Below are 23,287 nucleotides of genomic sequence, written 5' to 3'. Positions count from 1 at the left end.
ATAGTACAAGATGATATATGCATGGAAACAAGATAAAGGTGGTCTTGACCGAGAGAAAAGCCAGTCTGTCAGAAGCACTGAGAGGAGTCCCACAGCTCTAGAGCCCCTGCTGGGCTCACAGGCAAGATGTCTCCAGACTTATCTACAGACTTAGGTTAAGCCTTGTCCTGGGGAGGCAGAGGGGGCCCCCATCCTAAGGAGCCAGACTGCTGGACAAGTGACTCTGAGCCTCCAGACTAAGCTGCTAGTTCAGGGATGACAACAGTGGCCCAGCAGCAGTCAGTATAGTCAGGGCTACCCCCAGAGGGTGTGCCTGGAAGAAATACCAGTCCTCTGGTTTCTGGTGAGGCTGGGACTGCAAAGGATGACCTAGTGGTTCCAGAAGAGGAGAGGGAAGATGCTAAGGGTAAGGAAAAGCCTGCCTCTACAGCCTATGTAAGCTTGGCTTGGCATTCAGGGGAATCCAGTGTGAACCCAAACCATTCACACCTGCCTTTGAGAGGGGCTGTGTATGATTGTTGGTAGCAAATAACAGAAACCAAATCAAACAGAACCAGGGGTTATTGAGAAGTTATCAGATAGCATCTAGAAGCAAAAGGCTGGGAATCAGACCCAGGAAAGGACAGGAACCAGAACAGACCAGGGCTCTGGCAGCAGGAACTGAGGCCAGTTTTTCTGAGTTCTTCCTGTGGGATATATTAGCCACTATGTCTGTTCCTCCTTGCATCACTCTGCTCATGATCCATAGCCCCAGGAGGGGCACCAGCTGGCCTGGCTTGGGTCCTGTTTCCTGCGCTTAGCCAGCAAAAAGCATGAAGCTTGATCAAACCCCCTCCAAGATTTAAACACTGAGGAAGGGGTGACTCTCAAAAAGAAAATCAAGGGACTATTTCTAAAAAGAGGAGACCTGGACTCTGGGCAGCCAAAAGCAGCAAATGTCTACTATGAGGAGCCAAGGGAGGAGTGAACAATGAGGTCCCCTAGGCCCAACTCTTTGGAGCCATCCCTGGGGTTTCCTTTTGCCCACACTGGCTGGACCAGTGTGGTCCTGATTTGGGGCCAGTAGTCAGCCATAGTCAAGACAGGAGCCCCTCAGACTTCTAGGGAGGGGCTTCTGGATCCTCTAATGAGCTGTGGGAGGGAGAAAGCTAGATAAGCCTGTCCCTTAGCCCCATGGCTGAAAAGGATCTCTGGGTTGAAGAAGTCTAATGAGGATTACTCACTCAGGGGCAGCAAACCCAATTGTCTGCAGGGCTGGCCAAGAGCAAATACATGAAAGGAATTATGGTGATCTGGAAAATGCATGCCTGTCTAAGGGGGCAGCCACTGCCAGCTCCAGATAATTCTTGCTATACAGACTCATGGCCTCAGTTGTTGGTCGATATCCTGACTTTTTAAAGTAAATCCCCAATTCCAGATTTTTTTATGAGACTCCTCCTTTTAAGTATTGCTAACTCTCAGAAAAAGTTTAAATACTGTGTTGACCAAACAATACAAACCACCAGTTTGTGACCACTGAACTAGCTTCTCTTCATCCACTACAACTCAACTAAGAAGTCACTTCCTCCAGGAAGCCTTCTGTGCTTGTCCCTCCCTCTGCTTTGCCACCCTTTCTCTGGATTCCCACAGACCCTGTATTTCCTCCTATCACAGCACTCCGAGTTATAAAAACTCATTTGTTTCCATCTGCTGCTCTTTAACTATGCTTCCTAGAGGGTGAGGGTACCCACCACACCTCCCATCCATGCCCTGCCTAGTGCCTGACACATTTGAGGCACTGTGGCATCAATAAAAGGGGAGATATGGGGACTGCAGTCAAGATGGCTGGGTTAAACAATGGCAATGAAGGAGTCCTGAAACCTCTGTGACTTTAATATAAGAAAGGCATGTGTCTCCCTCATCTCCTGTGGAGCCAAGCAGTTGTCCAGGTAGCTTCCTTCCAGGAGATGACTCAGAGACCCAGGCTGGCTCCCAGGTTGCCAGGGGAGGAGAGCCAGCCGAGGACTCCCACCCACTCCAATACGTCAGCCTATAAGTGGCATTTGTTGGCTCCCTTCACAGTGCCTTGGTCAGAACCAGTCCTGTGAGCTGTCTCACTTCAAGGGCAGAGCCCATGGGACCCACTAAGTCCATGTCTCTGTGGCACAGACCCGGGGCAGCAGCTGCCAGTGCTGAGGCTTCCTGGGGTCCAACAGGTAGACTCCAGCTGCTGGTGGGCAGAGGCAGCCAGGGCCCATGGTTCATGGGAAGCAATGAGACTCTTCATAGTCAGCACATAGAAGCCACCTCTTAATTTGTACATTTAACTCAAGACATCTGGAAAAATGGGACGAGCATGAGGAGAGAGTTTCATTAGCTTGAGCTTTCCACCTCTCCTTATTTTCCAATCAGTAAACATTAGGAAATGGAAATGAAGTTGATGGAAAATAGAGGTCAAATGCCAATGAGCAACCCATTTAGAGTGAAATTGCCACCTGGCCCCCTTAGCATCTCATTTGAGGTCCATGACGACCTGGGAGTGACTGCAGCTGCTCACAGGACCTGTCTCTTCTGTGATCAAATGCCAGTGCACTCAGGGAACCCAATCCCTACTGTCAGCCTTGCCCAGAGCTTCAGCCAATGGTGCGTTCCCCAGGCCCCACCCGGGGGCTCCAGGGCATTTGCCAAGCCTTTCATCAGCCTGGGAGCAATGCAACAAACAGCTAATGTTGCCTTGGAATGTAATCATGGGATTTTAGAGATGCTCTAGAAAGAGGGCGAGCTTGGGAGCCAGGATGATCTGGGTTCAAATTTCAACTCTTTCCTAGTAACTCAAATTCCTAACAAGACCTTTCACTTCTCTGAGCCTCAGATTCATCATCTCTAAAATAGGCACAATGATAACACCTTCCTCCCAGACTAGCTGTGCAAAGTCTATGACATTACATATGTAAAGAGCCTGGTACACAGAACCTCAGTTGATGTCCTTTCCCTTCCTTTTCCCCATTGGGCTGGAGGGATAAAGTCTAACCTCCCACCCATATCACCCCCAACTGCAGCCAGCCAGTTTCCATTTGCATGCTTCTGGTGACAAGAAGCTCACCACCACACCCTCACCTCTTAAGCATCCCACTCCACTTTCAGATCACTCCCATGGTGTTTGTGGTGAAAGGATCCAATGTCACTAGGGTCTAGGCTTTGAGGGCTTTGGGCAACTAGCCCAATTCTAACCTCTGGCTGACCAGACACTGCCTTGGCCCCCAGGAGTTATCAGGGGAACTGATTGCAGTAAAAATGGAGGACTTGGGGACGCCCGGTGGTTCAGCGCTTTAGCACCTGCCTTTGGCCCAGGGTGTGATCCTGGAGTCCCAGGATCCTTCCCTGCAGGAAGCCTGCTTCCCCCTCTGTCTATGTCTCTGCCTCTCTCTCTGTGTCTCTCATGAATAAACAAATAAAATCTTTAAAAAAAAAAAAAAAAAAAGGACATGAGGGTAAGGGAATGTGTGTCCATTTCCCAAAGAGAAGACAAAGAAATCCATCACATGGGAAATAGGATCGATCACAACTGGAGACGTTTATCCCAGAGAAGAGAAATCTCTCAGAGACTGTCACAAAACAATGATGGAGGTTTAGCTTGATTAAATGAGGGGAGCATGAGAGGGGCAAATAAGATCCCCAAATAAGAATGTCTGTTCCTTCATTCATTCTGCAAACACTCAGTTTGTCTTCCATGCCAGACCCCCCATACTGAGCATTGAGGACAGAGAGACTAATCAGCCACAGGCCCTGATCTTATGGGAGTGGGCAGGGATGTAATACTAATATTAAAACCACATGGGGGAGTGTGGAATGGGACCATGAGAGATCAGAAGAGGAGGGGTACCTGGCCCACCCGGGGATGGGGTGTCCAGGAAAGGATGAGGAGACAGACAAAATGGGGAGAAAGGGATGCCTGCCTGGCTAAGGGACAACATGAGCAAAGGCCCAGAGGTGAGAAATAACCTGGCATGAGGGAAGACCTACCCACTGTCCCAGAAGTGATGACGGAGGCCAGAGCAAGCAGCAGAGGGCCTTGATGATGGCAATGGAGCCAGGACCCTGTCCTAGGCTAGAAGGGCACCGTGGCAGGTGGAGGTTTTGTAGGAAAATGTTGTTGAAACATCACCTACACTCGTAGAAGTACTCTACTCATACTCTACATCTACAGCTCAATGAATTTTCACAAAGTACACCAGCCCCACATCAAGAAACAAACATTACCACCGTTCCTGAAAGCTCCTTTTCCTCCTTTCATCACCACCTCTCAGAAAAGGAACCACTATGCTGACTTCTAACCTCATTGATTAGTTGGCTTATTTTTGGATGTCACGTAAATGAAATCACGCATTCTTTTACAATTTGACTTCTTTCACTCATTGTGTTTGGGATTCTTTCATGTTATTGCATTATGTTGTGGCACTCTCTCATGTTCTTCATTCTCATTGCTAAATTATATGCTGAATATAATCATATTTGGAATTATATATATTATATTATAATATTAATACATAATGTATTAGACCATACCAAAATGTATTCATCCATTCTAGTGTTGATGAGCGTTTGGGTTGTGTCCAGCTTAGGACTCATGAAAATGCCACTATTAAGATCCTTATATGTATCTTTGGATGAGCATATAAACACATGTCTTTTGGGTCCATGCATTGGAGTAGAATCATTGCATTATAGGGGATATGGGTTCATTTTTAGCAGATACTGTCAAATGTTTTTTTCCAAAATGGTAGTCCTGATTTACACTCTCTATGGTACTATGTGAAAGTTCTAGTAGTTCCATGGCCTCACCAATATTTAGTGTCCTAAATAATAATTATAATAATTATAATAACAATATTATAATTATAATAACAATTATAATGATAATTTTCTGTCCTTTCCATTTTAGCCATTTTGGTGAGTATATAGTGGTTTGAATTATAATTTGCATTTTCCTGATGACTAGTGAGGTCGACCACCTTTTCATATGCTTACTAGCCATTTGGACAACCTCTTTCTTAAACTGCTTGTTCATGTCCCTGGAATTGAGGAACAAGGTCTGCATTTCATTTTAGAAAGTCATCTCAGGCAGCTGAGTGGGGTGACCGGGATTATAGAAGCAGATTCTCTGGAACCTCTGGCTAACTCCAATGGCGTCTCACTTAGGCACAGAGCTTAAGCTACTTCCTCTTTAAATTCTTACAGCCTCCTTGAGAGGTCAGAATTGTTATCAACATGTCAAAGATGAGGTGACCAGGCTAAGAGAGGCAAATGACTTGCCCAGGTTCTCATTGTTGGAGCTAAATGTAGAGCCCCAGCATGAGGGCTTCAGCCCTAGGTTCATTTCCTCATCAATCTCAGGCAGGAGCAGGAAGGCTGGGAAGGAATAGAAGAGAAAGGAACAGAAGGAAGGATAAACAGGGGAACCCATGTGGCTCATTTGGTTAAGGTTCTGACTTGATTTTGGCTCAGGTCACAATCTCAACATCATGAGCTTGAGCCCCATGTGGAGCTCCACACTCAGCACAGAGTCTGCTTGAGATTCTCTGTCCCCCCCGCCTGCCCCTCCCCCTGCTTATGCCCTCTCTCTCTCTCAAAGAAAATAAATCTTAAAAAAAAAAAAAAAAAAGAAGAAGAAAGGTAAAGAAACAGCTGTAAGAACATCTATCTCACTATTTTACACAAAAGGAAATTTTCTCTCCCTTTCCTCTCTTTCTCCCTCTTCCCTCCGCTCTCTCTGCGTCTCACCAAAAGCCCCAGCAGAGGTGAGTAGCCACCAGAAACCTAGTGACTCCCAACTCCATTATCGTTTTAGATGTCCAGTGATATGAAGGGAGGAATTGGGCCAACCTGAGTTGCCTGGTCTGCCACCACTCACTCTCTGGCCCAGAACCAGTCACTTTACTTCCTTGGGCCTTAGACTCTTCCCCTGTTTGTTTGTTTTAAAGATTTTATTTATTTATTCATGAGAGATACAGACAGAGAGGCAAAGACACAGGCAGAGGGAGAAGCAGGCTCCATGCAGGGAGCCCGATGTGGAACTCGATCCCGGGTCCCCAGGATCAAGGCCTGGGCTGATGGCGGCGCTAAACCGCTAAGCCCCCCGGGCTGCCCTTCATCTGTTTTAATAGTCCCTTCCTCGGAGCCTTATGGAGAAAGGCCAATGAGCCAGCATGGTGCCTGCTACAAAGCAGCCCCTGGTTCAGATGGCACATGCTCATTCCTTCCCTGGCCACTTCCAGGACTTGTGTGGCTCCACGTCCTGCCTCCAGCCCAGTCCTTTGGCTCTCTGCTCCCTCAGTAGCAGGGGCAGCATCCCTTTTGTCTCCTGCAGCTACAGCAGGCCTCTAGTGGTTTCCTCCCTGCCAGAGAGCAGGTGTGGCAGGGGCAGGCAGAGCATCCCTCCCCTAGGACCTCCCCGCAGCTGCCCTCACTCTGGCTGCCAGCCAGACAATTAGCCCCAGAAGGGCCTTTCTCTTCTCAAGGGCTCTCATCTCAGAGCCCAGACGCCTTTATTTTGGGAGCCTTGCCTGGCAAAGTGCTTTGTCAAGGCTACCTGCAAGCAACATCCCCACCCCCACCACACACGCACTGCACACTGCCAGCCATCCAGCTTCTTCTTCCATTCATGAATCCACTCAGCGTTTGGTGAACACCCCAGGCACACTGCTAGGCACTAGCAGACCCACAAGGTCCGTATCCTCTTGGCAATGCCCCTGTAGAGGGAGAGATAGATAAGAAACAAGAAGATGGACAGAATAAATAGGATCACTTTTGGATGGTGCTCCAGACTATGGATGGTGATGGCCAAAGTCATGATGGAGAGGGGCCACTGGTGGACCGCCCAGTCCCAGAACAGAGTGGGGCAACTCGCAGGCCTGCTGCCTTCTCTGGTCTGGGCTCCTGGAGGGAAGGCTCACAGCAGAGCCACCACTGGTGGGGAGGTCTCCGGATGTGGCACAGGAAGGTTCTAGGTGCCACTCCCCCCAGCTGCCTTGTCCTTCCTTTCTGTCATTGTGGAGCCCTGCCAGCTCCTTCAGTTCCAGCAGCTCTCACAATTGGCTGGTCTCTCCCACCCCAGTCTGGTAGTGAGAGTGGCTACAGGGACTCTTCTTGACTCCCCAGCTACTCTCCACCCATCCCATGGGGTTTATCCTTCCAACCCTACCGGGTTCTGGGCAAACCAAGTCCTTTCCAGAGGGTTCCCTTATAAAACACCAGGAGTAAGGTCACCTGAACCCCAGTAAAAGCCAGCAGACCCTCCCAGATCTCCATACCCAGGGCATTCTCTCTGGCTTTCCAGCTCAGGCCTCCCCTTACATGCTCTCTTTCACTTCCTCACTGACTCATTCTTCCTTTCTCTGTGTGTCTTTCTGTCTCTGTGTCTCATCTCAATTTTCCTCTGTCACCTTGTCACTCTGATTCACATCCTAAATGTACTTCTTATATGGACATTAATTTACTTCAAATACTTATTTTTTTAAAAAATGCATTGAACCCCTATTGCGTGCCAGGCATGGGGCAAGGAGCTCAGGTCTAATCAAGGATGAGTAAAGTACAGACCTCCCTGAAAGGGAGATGAGTCATGTACTGACATAAGTGAAAGAGGGAGGCTGAAAGTGACTGACGCTATGAAAGAGATGTTGACCAGGGCTGAAGAGCATCCAGGAGCAGGGATTCCCGGGGGCTTCATGGAGGAGGTGACTTTTCAGTAAGATCTTGAAACATAGTCATGTAATGGAATGTGGGCTGTGGGGAAGAAGGTCCTCTCCTGTGGACCAGTTCTTCAGTGTCCTCTCTGCTCAAAACTGAATCCTACTCCCTAGCATCCTTCTTGTTTAATCTCCAAAGTATCCTTAATAAAACATGGGCTTTGGTGCCTGACAGACCTGGGCTGCGTCCCACTGACTCAGCTCTCTGAGCTTTCATTTCGCCATCTGTAAACAGATTTCTAGAGCTGTTGTGAAAATCAAATAAGACAAAGGATGTGAAAATGCTTTCCTACTGTTAATGAGATTCTTTACTGTTAATGAGGGCCCTTTTAACTGCAAGTGACAGAAACTTAACACAAAATGACTTAAAATAAAAAGAAAAGTCTGACATTGCTGGCATCTGGCACACCTGGATCCAGGGGTTCAAATGACGACTACAAGACTTTCTATGTCTCTGGATTCTGCCCTCCTCTACACTGGCCTTTCTCTCAGGCAGGATCTCCCCCTCAGGGAGGCAACACAGCAACTACCTTTCTACAAAATGAGCAAGTCCAGTGGAAATAGGATGCCCAACCCCAATGGTTCCAGCACAATTCTGGGATTGAATTTCAGTGGTCGGATCCGTAATCCACCCTGTAGCCAAGCCTGGATCACAAGCCCATCCCTGGAGCTGGTAATTACGTGAATCTCCCACTCAATCCATGAGGACAGTGAGAAGGAAAGGGGGAGGTGCTCTGGAAGAGGTGTTACACTATTACAAGAAGGAACAAGGAACACAGAGGAAAAGAAAGTTCACTCTTTCTTACCACGCAGGTCCAAAAACATCTCCAGCTTCTCCTCCAAAAAAGTCTCTGATCCCCCAGGACTATGTTGGGTAACCCCTTCTGTGCTCCTGCAGCATCTTACACTTCCCTTATCATCATCCTCATCACCTTTATTATCATTTTCTGTTTATTTGTCTGTCTCTTTCACAACAAAGTATTGGGAGGGAAAACACAGTGCCTGTCTTGTGTCTTGCTGTACCCCCAAAGTTGACAAATGCTACACACTTAGGAAATGGTGGATGGATGGATGGATGGATGGATGGATAGATCGATGGACGGATGGATCGATGGACGGATGGGTGGATGGATGAGTGGTTGAATGTATGGATGATGGATGGATGATTAGATAGATGAATGAATGAGTGGGTAGATGGATGAATAGATAATGGATGGATGGATGGATGGATGGATGGACCGTTTGAAAGAAAACTGTGAGATCAGTTTGGTACATTCTAAGCCTAGACTGTCTGTGAACACAGAAACAGAGCTATCCCTCAAGTCATTGACAGGTGGACCTGGAGTTCAGGAAAGAGGTTTGCGCTAGAAACAGAGGTTTAGGAGCCATTAGCATGGAGACTGTAATGGAGACCATGGGAGTGGATCAAGATCACCAAGAAGTGGGCAAAGTTGTGTACCCACTTGAACCCAGGGCTGTGTAACGTCAAAGTCTGATCTCATTCCTTCATTCCAAGGCAACCTGGCCACTACTTGAGGTGGCCATACACGGTTAATGTCTCTCCTTTCTCCCCACCCTCCCCCTCCTCAAACCACTCAGCCAGAAGGGAGCAGCTGCCTGGGAGGACAGAGAGACAGATTATGTAAACTGTGATTGCCACCCACAGGAGGAGGAGGAGAGTGAATAGGTATTGAAATGCGCTTTCAATAATGCATGTCCTCCCCCGCAGAGGCCTGGGGCTTGGCTGCAGGGAGAAGAGCCTTAAAGGGACCGAGGCTCCCCGTCCCTAGTGTCAGCACCCACTGGCCCCTGGCCACACAGGTCTGTTGTCCACAATTGGAGGGCTCCATGGACATTGACCACAGGGGTCTCCAACCTCTCTTCGTCAAGGACACCTTTTTTTTTTCCCTCCCAGCCCCAGTGGATCTAAGTTTTTAAAGATTCTGTTTCCCAAATGCACTGCATTTAAGTCATGATTAATTCATTTTCCCCATTTTTTATTAATCAAAGACACTTAACTGCCAGTCAGAGCTTTGATCAGCAAGAGGTAAGTCATGAGGTGATATCGCTCCAACCCAAAGCTCAGAAATATGACAACACCATTAACCAGGCCTACCTTGCTACTGGAAAATGCCCTCTCTCCCTAGCCCCCACTCATTACTGTCTTCCCCCAGATTGGGAAGAGTGAGCCTGCCCAGCACTCTCATTTCACAGAGAAGAAAACTGAGACCCAGAAAGGTGAATGGACTTGGCTGGGGTCACAGGGTTTGTGGGATCTGAAGGCTGAGACCTGACCTCTCTGGTTTCAAGTGACTTAGAATTTGACAATGTGATAGGTCATCCAAGGATTCTGAAAGTCCAGAGCAGGGGGGGGGGTCATCATAGCCGATACCTTCACTGTACCACTATTATGAGCCAGACGCAGTAGACATGTTTTCCCACTTTGTTCTCACACAACAGCCATGATCGGTGGGACTGTCATTCCCAATGAGCATATGAGAAAACTAAGCATCAGAGAGGCTTCATGGTTTATATAACCTACTTAACCTACTGGGTCAGAAAGTGGAGGATCAGGATTCCAGCAGATTCTCATCAACTGTTTCACCTGACTTGCCTGGCTGGAATGAAGGGGAAGGGGTCATTTAGACCAGATTTGAAGTTCTTCTCACCACTTACCAGCTGTGTGAATTTGGCTAATGATCTTACATCTCAGGGCCTCCAGTCCCTCACCTGAGGAATGGGGATAGCCCCTTGTTTCTAGAGTGGTTGCAGAACATGAGAAGAGATGATGGGGTTCAGGCCCCCAGCCCAGAGCATGGCAATGGCATCCTCTCCCTCCCTTCACCCTCTTCCTTGTTAAAAAGCCTCCAAGCTGGCAGAAGCCAGGGTAAGAGATTTGATTGCTTATGTCTTTGGGGGTCTCCCGAGCTGGGGATTAGGAGAACATTGTCCAGTTCTCCCTCTGTTATTAATTAAAGGGACTGTCCTCTTCTGGTCCAGTAATTCTAAGACATGAGCCAAGGATGGGATGAGACTCTCTCCTTCCAGCAGGAATGTGCTTTTGGTCATCACCATCTGCTTCTGCATCTGGTTTTATTGGCATTTGGACCAGGATACCTTGAAAATTCCCACCATCCTCCTGAAAAGCCCATTGATTTCCTCAAAGCAGCCTATGAAAGTGGAGTAGAAATCTCAGCTCCCAGCAGCTAGTGGGGGTGACCTCCTGGACTTGTTGCAGTTGCTCCCCTGGACAAGGTGGAGGATGAATAACTGACTCTCTGGTCCCTCTCTCCCCTGGAAGTGGTTTTAAATGAGTAAGCACAAAAACACATGGCAAGTGGGGTGGTAGCACTAAGCAACTCCCTGGACATGATGCATGATGTATCAGAGGTCTGTGCTCCCTGCGCCAGGCGCTGGAATGAATGGGGCAGGGCTCCGCCCTCAAGGAGCTCCCAGAGCCGAGGGTAGAAATGGACACAAAGACAGCCTAGGACCACTGGGCAATTTGAAGATGGTGATGGAAGGATGTGCAAGGTGCTGAGAGGACGCAGGGGTGGCTGGGTCTGACTTGAATAGGGAGAGAGGCATGAGGAAGCTTCACAGAAGATGGACTGGACTCTTATGCTGAACCCACTGAGAAAAAGCCATTTCCAATAGTGGGACAGACAGAAAGATGGGGCCCTGTGATAGCATTTTAAGGAAGGTGAATGGATTGGATTTGGTGGCTGATTGGATGTGTGGATGAGAGACAGGAAGGACTCTCCCAGGATGCCACCCTGCTTTTTGGGCCCTACCAGTCCCTCTACTCCATGTAGGTGGGAAGAGAGAAGGCACTGGTGTGCATCCCCACCCAGGTTCCCAGGGAAGCTCAGAGAGGGAGGGCTTCCTGATAGCTCGCTCTCTCTCTCAAAACCCGAAGAGAAACTTTGCCTCTTGCACTCTCCTACCGGTCAATATACTTGCAGTTGCAAGTGAAAGAAACTTGACTCAAAGGGTCTGGAGCAAAAGGGACAATTTATTGGTATACATGATGAGCGGCTCAAAGATGATTGGTTTCCACCACAGCTCAAATGATGAGAGCAGAGCTGTTTCTCTCCATGTCTTAGCTTTGCTTTCCAGTGTTAGTTTCATGTTCAGGCAAGTTCTCTTCTCACTGTGGCCCCTAGGCTCCAGACTTAGATCCCCTTAGCTTAGCAACCTGCCACACAAGAACTCTTCCCCACAGCTCTAGCATAAATTCCAGAAAGAGTCTCATTGGCCTCTCTTGGGTCACATGCCCATCCTTGAGCCAATCACTGTAGCCAGAGGAATGGATAGCACTGAAAGATAAAACCCCTGTCACATGCCCTCTATTGGAGCCCCAGGTTGGGGGTTCAGTACTACCTAAAACCACATGGAGGGAGACTGGGGGAGGAGCAGTTCCAAAGGAAATTGATGCCATTATTAAAAGAAAGGGAGGGCAGCCCGGGTGGCTCAGAGGTTTAGCACCACCTTCAGCCCAGGGCCTGATCCAGGAGACCCGGGATGGAGTCCCACGTCCAGTCCCACGTCCAGTCCCACGTCCAGTCCTACGTCCGGGCTCCCTGCATGGAGCCTGCTTCTCCCTCTGCCTGTGTCTCTGCCTCTCTCTCTCTCTCTCTCTCTCTCTTTCTCTCTCTCTCCCTCCCTCATGAATAAACAAATAAAATCTTTTTTAAAAAATTAAAAAGAAAATAAAAGAAAGGGAAATGGATGTTTGGAATGCAAAACCACCAGTTAGCCTATGACCTCCTTTCCACAGTAGCCTGGGGCTGTCCAGAGTGGTTGCCATTCCTTCCGTTAGGCATCCCTGTCATGGTCTTAAACCCAGGACTGCTCAACACACCTCTAAGGTCCAGGAGGAGATGAATGAAGCAGGGACATGCACCTGACCTTTTATACATTCAAATAACCATCAACTGAACCTATCTATCCATTTGTATACTCATTCGCCTCCTGTGTGTCCTGGCCAGCTCTAGCTGCTGTGGGTGACAGAAAGACCCAGACTCTCCCACAAGGGGTTCACAGTCAGAATCTATTTTAGGTATAATTCTATGATAAAATAGTAGAGTCAGACTTACTCTCCAAAAAAAATACATTTCACTGCATATTTTTTTTCTGGCATTCAGATGCTTTTATTTGCTTTTAGATTAACTGCCCCACATGAAAATCACAAATTGAAAAGGCCTTTAAAAATCCTCTTTACCTCTGAGTCAATTTTTTCTTCACTAGTAAAATTTCCTAATTGTTATTGCAGTATTGAACATCCTCAATGAGGCGGCCTATGGTGTTTTCATCATTTATTCTTTGGAAATCTGGATCTGAATCCTGAGAAGGTGTGATGATCCTTTCACCAACCAAGAGGGTGAGGGTCTGGAATCTGTTCTGTTTGCATAGGGAGCTGCAAAATTGGGAGTCCTGACAATAGAAGACTCGGGACACGTGATCTCTGTTGATGACTATCTACCTGTGGAAGCAATGCATATTGATCCTGAGGGCTGAGGCTGGAGTGACTGGGAACAGATTTTCAGTTCAAGGTGAAAGAGAAATATTCAGAGCTATTACAAATTAAGAAGCTGCCACATAAGGTGGTGAGCTCCTTGTCCCGCAGGTGTGTAAACAGGCACTCTTGGGTGGGAGGTCGGACCAAATGATTTTTTTTTAAGACTTTATTTATTTATTCATGAGAGACACTGAGAAAGAGGCAGAAACACAGGCAGAGGGAGAAGCAGGCTCCATGCAGGGAGCCCAATATGGGACTGGATCTCAGGACCCTGGGATCACGACCTGAACCAAAGGCAGATGCTCAACCACTGAGCCATGCAGATGCCCCGGACCAAAGGATTTCAGTCTCCTCCATCCAAGAGATACCTGAACTATAGGTTGTAGTTCTGGCTCAGTCACTATCTTGTTGTGTGAACCAGTCACTGTATTGCTTTGGTAAGCCCTGTCCCTCTCTGAGCCTCAGTGACCTAGATAACCCCATAGCTCCCGCCTGTTCTAAATGCTTCTCCTCAGGTTTCATGCCTGCCTCTGCACACTCAGATGGTTTCTGTCCCATGCACATTTCGAAGCTCCCAAGCCTAAGTAAAGCAGCCCAGCAAGCCCTGAGGTGTGAGGCACCTTCTGTTCCTAGAGACACTGTGATTCATACCCATGGGATGCCTCCCCCATCTGACAGGTGGAGACAGTGAGTTCTAGGGAAAGAAACCAGCCACTGAGACAAGATGCACCCACACACACCTGATTGGGTCCTTGCACTGCACCATCTCCTGGCCCCGTGATTGGCCCACAGTCCACAGATGATCTTGGGGACTGGCCTCACCTCGTGGGGTCAGGCAAAGGGCACACAAAGGCAGATGCAGATACCAACATCAAGAAGGTAGAAAGTTTGCTTCCCACAGGTCTTTTCATGAGTGGCCTTAAGACCTCTCTCATTTGATTTTTACAGCAGCCCTGCAAAGGAGGCATTATCACTCCAGCTTGTCAGGGATCTGAAGCTTGTCAGGCTGGTGATGGCCTGAGGCCAGCCCGCAAACAAACAGCAAAGAGGGCATTGGACCAGGCCCACCTGCCCACACCATGGACCCTCCCCACAATGCTCAGAAACCTACTCTCTAGAAAGAGGCATCTACTCCTTCTAGGAAGGTGCCCTTTTGCCAGGACAGTTGGCCAGAGCCCAACCACACCCTTAAGTCCCTCTGTCAGTGTTTGTCAAAAGACAAAGAGAATTAGGTGGGCCTGGAGCTCCACCTGCCCTCTGAACTCTCCTGGGGCTTTTGGAGAGACCATACTACCTCCAGGTTTCATCTGGCTGGGGTGGGTGCTTTCCGGCCATACACAGGCTGACAAAGCATCTTCCACCACCTATCCTCCCTGAGACATGAGCAACAGAGTTCCAGTTGAAGAAACGAGAGGCTGCATCTCATGCCCAAGGCTACACAGTCAGAAAGTCACAGAGCCAGAGATGAGGCCCAGACTCTTCACTCTTCAAAGTCAGTACGTTGATATGAATCTGTGTGTATGTGAGGATAACTGCCCCGAACTCCTGCCTAGGGCCCAAGACCACAGGCTTCACAGATGTAAGGTTCAGCCCTGCGTCTCATCAGCTGCCAGCTCCCCCATCCCAGACCTGTCCTGAAGCCTGATTTCTGCACCATCAAAACTGCTAAGCTAGTACTTCTGTACACCACTAGCCTGGTGGTCCCCAGGACCTCCCTTCCAACACACACACACAAACACACACACACACACACACACACACACACACACGGCTGCTTCCTGCACTGCTCTCTGGGGTTCTGAATGCAGAAATACATGGTTCCTGGTTATCCAGAAGAGAGGCACTGTAGGCAGAGGAGGCCAAAAAGAAAGACGGTAAGGCACGGCAGGCCTGGGGATGCCTACATGAACCAGGCCTCTCCTTATTTGGAGGGCAGTGAGGGCTTGGGGAGTAGAGGAGAGAGATGTCTGCACCTACCTTCTGTGGCTTAACTTTCACAACTCAAGAGGGAGAGGTGATTAGCCCCATTTTTCAATCAAAAACACTGATGCTCAGAGACATTAAGCAACTTGTCCCAGGTTACAAAGCCAGGGAGTGGCACAGCCCACGTATAAACCACTAAGTAGGTCACGCTGCCTCCAGGAGGTGCATAATGCTTCCACCCAGTAGGGCAGAGCCAGCAGCTGTCCTCTGGGAGGGGAAGGTTCAGCCATGAAGCCACCCCTGCCTGCCGCCCACCTCAAGCATTCAGCCACCTTAGGTATCTTCCTCCTAGCCACAGGTAACATGACACAACCAGGGAGTCAGGGCAGCGCTGGTGGTCTCTTGGGGGGAGCATTGCACACAGATCCATGGGTAGGCAAGGAACAAGTAAAATCCAATCTCTGGAGTCCTCATTCCCCAAGAGCTTTCCTGGGAGCAGTAGGAAGCTATTTTTAAAAGCAGCATCTACAGGCAGTAACCTGGAAGATAAGTCCCCAGCCCAATCCTCACCCCTGCAGACCATGGGTGGGGTTCACTCTGCTCACCTCTCAGCCAAGAAGCCAAGCAGCTACTCTGCCCAGCCCAAGCCTGAGAGAGAGGCCAGAGAGACATGCCACCTGCCAGAGCAGAGATACAGGTCTGCTTCAAATCCCCCACTGCAGCAGCTTAGATCCCCAAAGGGAATGTGTGTGCTTGTGCTCGCATGCCTGCTGGTATCAATGAGACTGTGTGAGGATTGAAAAATCAAGTCTTTTGTATCTGCAGGGATATGTGTACACAGGAGGCCAAGTGTCTCCATATCCTGTGCAAGTGTGACATTTAGGCACATGTGTGTCTCTGTGTCTCTAAAAGTCAGTATGTTGTTATGAATCTGTGTGTATGTGTACCTGGGCAGGCTGTGTGTGTTCCTGTGTGTGGGTGTGTGTACACAAGAGAGTTGACGTGTGTCTCTCAGTCTCTAAGAACCCAGGAAATAAATGAATAAAACTTTAGAAGTGAGAGGAGCACCAGCTATCTCTACAGGACATTCTCTCCTCTCTCCAGTCCTCGAGTCACAGAGAAGTCAAAGCTCAGAGAGGTGAAGGGACTTAGCCCAGGTCAGGCAGTGGCAGAGAGAACTGGAGCCCAGTGTACTTCTTGACTCTTAGAGCCCACCTACCCAGTCACCCCACACAAGCTCTGCTTCCAAGGTCAGCAGTTATAGCCTCCCTGCCACCATGCAAGTCAGATCAACTGGGTCCGTCATCTCCATTGGCCTTTGAATTGGCTGGCTGCTGAGAAGGAGCAAGTATCCAGACACAAGTGCATTTGTTCTGGGCTCTGAGTGGAACATTCACTAGTTCAACACACCCTTGCTGTGGGGACATAGCATGACCTGAGCCTTCTAGTTCCAGAATCCCCGAGCCATGGAGATCCCAAGAGAGGCCAGACATAGTCCCTGCGCTCAGGGAACCCACAGTCTGGCAGGGGGTCAGTCAGGCAAACCAAAAATCTATGACATAGGATTAAAAGTGTACAAAGGAGGCATGAACAGAATCTTGAAGGGCACTTGATTCTGCCCAGAGGGTTGAACAAAGCTAGTGAGAAGGTGATATTTGAATTCAGATTTAAGAGATAAGTAAGTATGTCAGATGAATTTCAAGCTGGGGCACAGCTTAATCAGAGGTATCTTAACCACTTCCTGATACTTTGTTCTAGAGAAATCCAACTCCTCCCTGGTCTTCCCATAATATTCTGCTTTGTCTGCCTTTCATATCTGTAGTCTGTGCTCCTGTTCTTTCCACCATCTGGAATTTATTCATTCCTTCAGTAAATGTGTCCTGGAGACCAAAATGGTACCTGGCCCCAAAAGTGGTACAGGAGGTACAGATGGCAATCAGGCATAGACTCCATCTGAGGACAGGAGAGGGTAGTGGGTGAGAGTCAACCACCCATGGAGCCTTATGTTCTGTGTGCCTTGCCCTGTGCCCAGTGCAGCAAGGGACAAGAAGACTGTGGGAAAGGAGGAGGAAGCTCTTAAGTGCCTTGCTCTGCAGGCAGGAGTCTTCACAATACAGAAAGGTATGTCTTCATGGCCCCATTTTCAGAAAAGAAAGCTGAAACTCAGAGAGATGAGCTAACTTATTCAGAGTCGAGTCAGGTGTGTAGGGGGGGGATAAAGGGGACATGGCTTGACCCCCTCAGTCTTCCACACCTTCCAGGTAAGCCTCTCTGCCCAGAACTCTGCTGCTCGGACCAACAGAAGGAAGCATGTACTAAGAGGATCCAACGAGGTCACACACACAAACCCTTTAGCACTCTGCTTGCTCCAGAGGAAGCCTTCCTTGACATTAGCTAAGAAAAAATGACTAGGCTCCATTGCATGTCAGTTATGACATTTTTGAGGTGTTTGAAATCTCACTTGCGACTGAATCTTCATAATCCACCCTGTGATTAGGAATCGCCACATCCAGTTTACAGACGAAAAGCACTGCCTACTACAGATGTAGAGATGAGTAAAACAGTCCTTGCTCTCAGGGTCAGAGTCAAGAAATATGAACACACAGTAAGCCTCTAGGGAATGGTAGGACTCCTTTCCCAACATAGAATTGGGGAAGGGGACATCTAAGCTGAGACCTGAGAATGAGTCAGAGTTAGGCAGGCAAATGGAAAGAGGAAGGAATGGAAAGCAATAGAACAAAGCCCTGAGCCCAAAGCCCAAATCTCATTCTGTGGGTTTTAGAAGCCTTGGTTTAACACATCCATTAGATCAGTGAGGTCAGGAAAGGTTTGGCAACAAGGATTTGGGGTGGGGTTGGGAGGCTGGAGAGGTGATAGCTGAATCCACATCCAAAGTCAGTTGGTCCCCAGACTGGAGGGGCCTCTCTCCGCCTCTGCCTGCCATGGTCTAGCCCTGCTTTGGAAACTCCCCTCCACAGACCTTGCGCTGTGCTACTGCCTGCCTTCTGCTGCTGAAACTCCAGTTTCCCTGTCTCTTGTCTCCTTTCCCAGTAAGCTGTGGACCCATCTCACCTGGAAGCCCGGGCATCTGTAGGGCCCTTGTCTCCAGCCCCCATCGTGGCCCAACACTCCTCCCTGGAGCACAGTTTCAGCACCAGATTTCACCTAGGGGTGAATCCTAAAACACTTTCCAAATAGCATCCTGGCATGTAACTGAGCTGGAGGGGAGTGGTTGGATTTGGAGTCAGGAAGACCTGCCTCTGCATGCCAGCCCTGCAGTTTCCATAGCTCGGCAAGTCACTATTCTCCTATGGGCTTCAGTGTGCATGCAAACAGTGACACCGACCACACAGAATTACTGTGAGGATTCAAATGAGAATAAGCCCATGAGAGCTCCTGTAAACTATTCAGAGGTGTGTACACATAGGTGGTTACTGTTGCTATGGCTGTGGGCATGAATAGCAATAAATGTTCATTCACTCATTGAGGGTCTGTCAAGGGCCCATGTGCCAGGCTCTGTGCTCAGAGCTGAAATCTAACAATGAATGGAGTAGATGTAGGGTCTGCCATCTAGAACTTCACAGTCTGGGACAGAGACAAACACAGACCACAGATGATGAGTTTAATATAAGATGACTCCAGCTTGGGGGCGGTGGGGGGCGGGGGGCAGTGGAGGAAGAGAGCCCAGAGAGTAAGAAGAGCCAGGGAAGTCACCTAGCCCAGCCTGGGAAGCCAGAAAAGTTTAGTAGAAGTGGTATCCCAATGGAGTAAACCAGGGCAGGGTCAAGAAAGAGAGCTCAAGGTAGAGCGAAAGCATGGACAAGCATGGGAGGTGAGATCGACGGGTCAATCTGAGAGATGAAGCTGAAAATTAAACAGGGCACAGCAACTTTAAGATTAAATAAATATTAACTGTATTATATCAAATTTTTAAAAAGATCACAAACAATTTGTTGATTTTTTTTTAAAGTAAAAACCACAAAACTGGACACATAAATTTAGATCAGAGTTATCAGAGGCTGGAGCAGCTCAAAACAAGAATTTAGGTCACAAAATGTTGGGAAATAGTCCAGTCAACACATAAGACAGAAATCGTGAACAAAACAGCTCCTCGTTTTTTTTTTTTTTTTTTTTTTAAGGGAATTTATGGCATCACAAATCTGCCTCATGCTTTTCTGGTGAATCCCACCAAACATTTAAGGAACAAATAATACAAACTGCACAAAATCTTTCAGAAAACAGGAAGGAACCTTCCCGTCATTTCACAAGGCCAGCATTAGCTTGATCCCCAAACCAGACAAAGCATCACAAGACCATTATGCCTCATGAACACAAACACAGACATTTTCACAAAATATTAGCAAATTAAACCTAAATAAATATCTTCATCTTATTCCCAGATGCTCAAGTCTGCGATATTCCCATTGTCAAAATCAAAGGTTCTGTCAGAATCACATTATTTATTATAGGTGAGTTAGTTTTAAAAAAAAAGTCGCCAGTGGTTTTTAGTTTTTAAAAGCTCAAACTGCTCTTAGGTAAAAATGAAAAGGTAAAGTAGTGGCTCACACTGCTGAAAGCGCATGCACAGCTGGGTCCTGGTTCTTCGTAAGGTCATCAGGAAGCTAGTTCTCTCCCTCTCTCTCTCAGCCCTGCCCTCCTCCGGGTCATCCCATTCTCAGGCAGGCTCTCCCTGCCCCCCAGGGTGGCAAGATGTTGCCATTAGCACCAGTTGTTTGTCCAACTGTCCCAAGTAACAGGAAAAGCAGGACTTCTCTCCCGGGAGCACCCACAAAGGTCCTAGGTTTCATTCTGATTGGTTTGGTTTAGGTCACATGACCTCCCTAAACTAGAGAAGTGAGGTGATCTGATGGCAGCAGAACTCCGTCCGGTAGTTCCCCAAATAACAGAACAAGGAGCTGTTGCCAGACAAAGGAAAACAAAATGGGAGGTAAAGATAATGAGAGGTATAGATGATCCCCCGAATTGGTAGTTGTTTCCCTTTCTACTCTCTTTTGAGAAAGTTCAGAGCCATCCCAGGAAACATTATGGCTTTGGGTTTCATATTGTCTCTTATTTGATCCTTGCTATGGCTCTTCTAAAAGGGTGTTATTATTCCCATTTTACAGAACAGAAAACTGAGGCTTAGAGAGGTAAAGCCCTCAGGGTCCCAGAGATAAAAAGGGGCAGATTACAGATCTGAGCCCAGGTCAGCCTGACTCCAAAGCTCATCCTCTGCACATCACCTTCTGCCCCATTGGTCCCTCTGGTCTCCCAGTATTTTGAGCAGGTGAAGCCTTTTAAACCCAGCACCATGGTGAGCTTGAGTGGTACTGCCTTGTTGGCTGCACTGCTCTTTCCTGCTCAGGGTAGCCCCTCTGTTTCTTAGAATCCAGAGCCTGCTTTTGAACATTTGTGTTCTGGGTCCTGGTCCCCTAACTGAATGGGGGCAGGAGGAGAGGCATGGATAGAGCCCAGAACGGTGATACATTCCCAGCCAGGCCGGGTTACATATGGATTTCGTCCCAGCATCCTACCGCCTTCAAACTATCCCCCCGCTCCAGTCCACAGCCCAAAAGACAGACTGTGGGGCAGAAAAAGCAAGGAAACAGAAGCAGTCATTCCCGTGTGTATCTCCCTCTACAGTTTCCAAAGCCATCGTCTCAGCTAATGTCCACTCCTCAAGGCGGCAGAGCAGGAGCCACAGTCATGCCCATTTTGCAGATAAGAAACGTGAAGAATGAAGGAGATCACACAAGAGTTGGAGCCACTGGCTTGTGTTCAGATCTGCAAGATTCCACCTCCCATGTGTTTTCAACTCTATGAAAGCCTCCCCAGAGTAAACCAAACCCATGCTTGGGTGTCCTAAAGGAGTCAGGGAGAAGGGATTTGTGTTTATTGGGCACTGACCATGGCCAGGGCCAGTGCCTTCTCAGTCGGGTCTCGTGTACCCACTCCATCCCCGCAGGACAGATATCCTGGATCTGACACTTCGAGGGGAGCCATGACCTGCTCAAGGTCACGCAGCTAGGAAGGGGAATTCAGCCCCCAAGCTGTGTTTTCCCCTGCCTTTCACCTGGCTTTTAGGATAAAGACCTCTCCACAGCCACACAGCCATGGCCCTGGACTCCTGCATCAGGCAGGGGCTAATTGGAAGCCAGAGCGCTGAAAACCTCCTGCTGGTGCTGGCTGGGTGGCCCCGCCCTCCCTTTCTCCACCTGGAGCCAGGGCCATCTGTTCCCTTTTGTTGGGATGCAGGGGGAGATGAAACTAAATTAAATACTAATCATACTTAACACTGGTCTGGAAAGTGTTTTGCACACTAAATTGCTGATTAATTCTCTCCAGGACCCAGAGAGATCCTGTCTTTGTGTCCCCATTCTACAGACAGACCATAGGGCACCTGGACTGGGAGACTGGAGAGTAGATTCGGGGCTTATGGGGCAAAAGTCTGGTCTCCATCTCTACTCCGCAGGATAGGGGTGGGTGAATAAATCCATCCAACTCACTGCTGCTCCACAGCTAACAATAAAGCCAGAAGCTGGTCCAAATTGTGGCTTGGCTGCCTATTAGCAGCTTAATCGAGCTCAGCCTTACGTCCGTGAGTCTTGGTTTCCTTATCTGTAAAATGGGAATGATGTTCCCTTTTGTTCCAGTCAGTCACTCACCTTGTGCCTTCTGCTGGGCCAGGCCTTGGGAACCCACACTGAATATGACAGCCAAGGTTCCTGCTCCCTCATGGCCCACAGTCTAGTTGGGGAGACAGATCAAACAAGATCACTATAGCCAGTGATCATGAGGTTGTTGGCAAACAATTTGTAACCATATTTTTTAAATCACAATACCCCTCAAAAGTACTTCTGGGTAATAAAGTGACTCTTATCTTTCTTGCAATGTTCATCTAGAAATCAGAGATACGTTTCCAAAGTGGAGGGAGGCGAGGCTGCTCCCCCCCTCCCCCAGCGTGGGTTTCCCAGCAGGATGCCGGAAAGCCTCTGGGGGCCACCTCAGGGATGAGAGGGACCCACGCAGAGGTCTCCAGACACCCCTACCCTAGCCAGCACAGCTTCATTCCAAACTTCTTACGTTCTGTTTCTTTAAAAGAGGTGGAAAAATAGCTGTCTTGGTGGAGGTGACCTGAGGTCAGAAGGCCAAGACTCAAATCTGACTCTCTTGCTTAATGGCAAGTGACCCTGAGCAGGCTGGACACCTGGCCTGTAAAATGGGGCTGCTGTCTGACCAGAGGAAGTGAGACCACACAAGTGACAAACTAAGGGCAGCTCTTGACTAGGTGGAGGCACTCGAGCATTTTTTAATCTGAATCATTTCCCAGGTATTCGACAATAGAGCTGGGTTGCAATGTCCAATTTCACCACCAGGCGGACCCTGCCTAAAAGACCGTAAGATCTGCAAAACAAACTCACGCCTTACTTTATAAAGCCTACAGCTTCAAAAATTCCGTGCATTCCATTCATTTTAAAATAGGAGTGCCTCCCTTTTTAGTTTAAGAGCTTAATGTCTAGCCTTCCACAGAGGGTGAAAAATCAGCACAATTCATCTCAAGGCAAAGTCTAGAAAGCCCACACAAGCCACGCTGTCCCAATGCCAAGGTGTGCAGTTATTCTGAGTCATGCAGCAGGTCCGAGAGGATCTCGCCTCTTCTGCATTACTTGGTGCCAGAGAAAAGGATACACATGGCCAGAAAGGAAAGAGATAGTCTTGCAATGATGTCAAGGAGCTATCCCCTGCTTACACACATGGTTTGACAAGACGTCTTTCTATAGCATGGTCACCTCGAAGAACCTCCTGTGCACTGGGCACACAGGTGTCATCTCCGGTCATTACAATCGTCTGACAGAGGAACCCGGGGCCTGGGAAAGTGGGTAACTCACCAGCCTCCCGCACAGCAGATGGTGGAGCTAGGATTTGAGCTAGAACTCTCTAACTACAAAGTCTGTGCCAGAAATGTTTTAAGGTAGAGACAAGGAAAGCATTGAATTTCATTACATGAATGATTCTAGAAGCAGAGATCTCGAGGGGGACGGTGAGGCTCAGTGGCTGCTGGAGGCCCCTGTCCCCATATGTCCCCTTTGGCAGCTCTCACCTTCCATCCCAGCCCCCG

At 48.5% G+C, this 23,287-nt stretch overlaps 1 protein-coding gene and 1 pseudogene across 4 annotated transcripts in view; one reads left to right on the top strand and one right to left on the bottom strand.

Annotated features, from left to right (window-relative positions):
- Positions 1 to 23,287, top strand: part of CPLX2 (complexin 2) — an 84,817-nt gene that overhangs the window by 17,231 nt on the left and 44,299 nt on the right. The window lies entirely within an intron of this gene.
- The window catches only part of LOC144312580 (small ribosomal subunit protein uS17-like), a 75,983-nt pseudogene that overhangs the window by 42,504 nt on the left and 10,192 nt on the right, over positions 1 to 23,287 (bottom strand). Inside the window, exon 2 of the transcript XR_013378082.1 lies at positions 21,834 to 21,915. The product of XR_013378082.1 is annotated as a small ribosomal subunit protein uS17-like (transcript). The remainder of the gene's footprint in view (positions 1 to 21,833; positions 21,916 to 23,287) is intronic.

The sequence above is a fragment of the Canis aureus genome, chromosome 4, assembly GCF_053574225.1.
Source record: "Canis aureus isolate CA01 chromosome 4, VMU_Caureus_v.1.0, whole genome shotgun sequence".
NCBI lineage: Eukaryota > Metazoa > Chordata > Mammalia > Carnivora > Canidae > Canis > Canis aureus.
Note: the sequence above shows the minus strand (reverse complement) of the source record. Positions and strands in the feature narration are given on the sequence as shown.